The 3,072-nt window shown below is 53.4% G+C and overlaps 1 pseudogene; it reads left to right on the forward strand.

The window, feature by feature from the left end:
* The first annotated feature begins 1,788 nt into the window (after window positions 1–1,788).
* Window positions 1,789–2,432, forward strand: LOC142468669 (uncharacterized; annotated as a pseudogene).
* The last annotated feature ends 640 nt before the right edge of the window (window positions 2,433–3,072 follow it).

The raw sequence follows: 3,072 nt of genomic DNA on the forward strand, positions 1-3,072 counted from the left end.
CCCCACCACATCCCCCCACCCAGTTAACTTTCAGAATTTGTTTTTCTAACTGAAAACGTCTCACTCACTCTCCCGACAATCACTCTCCCTGACACTCACTTTCCCTGAAACTCACTTTCCCCGACACTCACTCTCCCTGACACTCACTCTCCGTGACAATCTCCCCGACATTAACTCTCCCTGACACTCTCTCCCTGACAATCTCACCCACACTCACTATCCCTGACACTAACGCTCCCTGACACTCACTCTCCCGACACTCTCTCTCCCGACACTCACTCTCTCCGAAACACTCTCCCTGACACTCACTCTCCCCGATGCTCACTCTCCCCAACACTCACTCACCCCAACAATCACTCTCCACAACACTCACTCTCCCAAACACTCACTCTCCCAAACACTCACTCTCCCAAACACTCTCTCCCCAACCCTCACTCTCCCCGACACTCTCTCTCCCCGACACTCACTCTCCCCGAAACACTCTCCCTGACACTCACTCTCCCTGATGCTCACTCTCCCCAACACTCACTCACCCAACACTCACTCTCCCCAACACTCACTCTCCCAAACACTCACTCTCCCAAACACTCACTCTCCCAAACACTCACTCTCCCAAACACTCTCTCCCCAACCCTCACTCTCCCCGACACTCTCTCCCCGACACACACTCTCCCTGACACTCACTCTCCCCAACACACACTCTCCCTGACACACACTCTCCCCGACACACTCTCCCCGACACTCACTCTCTGTGACAATCTCCCCAACATTAACTCTCCCTGGCACTCTCTCCTGACAATCTCCCTGACACTCACTATCCCTGACACTCACGCTCGCCGACACTCACGCTCGCCGACACTCATGCTCGCTGACACTCACTCTCCCTGACACTCACTCTCCCCGACACTCACTCTCCCTGACACTCACTCTCCCTGACACTCACTCTCCCTGACACTCACTCTCCCCGATGCTCACTCTCCCCAACACTCACTCTCCCCGGCATTCTCCCCGACACACTCTCCCTGACACTCACTATCCCCAACACTCACTCTCCCTGACACTCTCTCCCCGACACTCACTTTCACTGACAAAATCTCCCTGACACTCAATCTCCCCAACACTCACTCTTCAACCCTCACTCTCCCTGACACTCACTCTCACTGACACTCACTCTCCCCAACACTCACTCTCCCAAATACTCACTCTCCGCAACCCTCACTCTCCCTGACACTTTCTCCCCGACACTCACTTTCCCCGACACTCACTCTCTGTGACAATCTCCCAGACACACACTATCCCTGACACTCACGCTCCCTGACACTCTCTCTCCTTCCGACACTCACTCTCCCCAACACTCACTCTCTCTGACACTCTCTTCCCGACACTAACTTTCACTGACAAAATCTCACTGACACTCAATCTCCCCAACACTCACTCTTTAACCCTCACTCTCCCCGACACTCACTCTCCCCGACACTCACTCTCTGCAACCCTCACTCTCCCTGACACTCTCTCCCCGACACACACTCTCCCTGACACTCACTCTCCCTGACACTCACTCTCCCTGACACTTACTCTCCCCGACACTCACTCTCCCTTACACTCACTCTCCCTGAAACTCTCTCCCTGACACTCTTTCCCTGACACTCACTCTCCCCGACACTCACTCTCCCTGACACTCACACTCACACTCCCCAACACTCACACTCCCCAACACTCACACTCCCCGACACACTCTCCCTGACCTTCACTCTCCCTGACCTTCACTCTCCCTGACACTCACTCTCCCTGACACTCACTCTCCCTGACACTCTTCCCCAACACTCACTCTCCCTGGCACTCACTCTTCAACCCTCACTCTTCCTGACACACTCTCCCTGACACTCACACTCCCTGACACACTGTCCCTGACACTCACTCTCCCCAACACTCACTCTCCCCAATACTCACTCTCCCTGACACTCACTCTCCCCAACACTCACTCTCCCTAACAATCTCCCCGACACTAACTTTCCCTGACACTCTCTCCCCGACAATCTCTCCGACACTCACTATCACTGGCACTCACTCTCCTTGACACTCACTCTCCCCTGACACTCACTCTCCCCGACACTCACACTCCCTCACACTCACTCTCCTGAACACTCACTCTCCCTGACACTCACTCTCCCCGACACTCACTCTCCTTCATTCTCCCTGTCACTCTCCCCATCACTCTCTCTCCCCCACTCTCCCGACACTCTCCTCCACTCTCCCAACACGCTCCCCCACTCTCCCTGACACTCTCTCTCCCTCTTCCTGATTCTCTCCCCCTACTGACACTCTCTCCCCCACTCTCCCTGTTACTCTCTCCTCAATACTCTCTCCACCACTCTCCAAACACTCTCTCTCCTCCACCCCCCACTCTCCCTGACACTCTCTTGCCTCACTGATGCTGACACTCTCTCCCCCCACTTACACTGACACTCTCCTGAACAGAAAAGATACACACAGGACAGCCACAGAACACACACACATAACAGGACAGCTAGAACAAAAACGCACCCACACACATACACACACAACAGGACAGAACAAACACACTTTGCTCCATGCTGCTGCCTCCTCTGCTTGGCCCTGCCCCCAAGCTCCTGACAGCTCCTCCTGATTGGCTGCACCCGGGAAATGCAGCCAATCAGGATAGAGGGAACTGCCCGACCCCCTAGCAACAGCCCGGTTCTCTCCCTGCTCAGGGATATCCCCCTCCGGGTTAGGAAACTGCATTAGGCAATCTACCGCCCCCCAAATTCGTCCGCCTAGTTCACCTAATGGTCAAACCGGCCCTGACTGTAGACAATAATGTTCTAAACTTGCAAAAAAAGGTAAAGTAAACAGCCCAATAACAAAAAAATATGGCCTTACAGAAATAGAAATGAGTGGCCATACTCAGCGGGTTAATACTCTGTAACAGGATCACTGTCATGGGGAATGGAACTGATCACAATAATATAAATAATAGAGAGGCAATGAAGGGAAATGAAATAGTTGTGAAATCTGAAAAGAGTGATTGAAATAACCAAATGTTGCCATCGT

Source organism: Ascaphus truei, chromosome 1 (genome assembly GCF_040206685.1).
Source record: "Ascaphus truei isolate aAscTru1 chromosome 1, aAscTru1.hap1, whole genome shotgun sequence".
Classification (NCBI taxonomy): domain Eukaryota; kingdom Metazoa; phylum Chordata; class Amphibia; order Anura; family Ascaphidae; genus Ascaphus; species Ascaphus truei.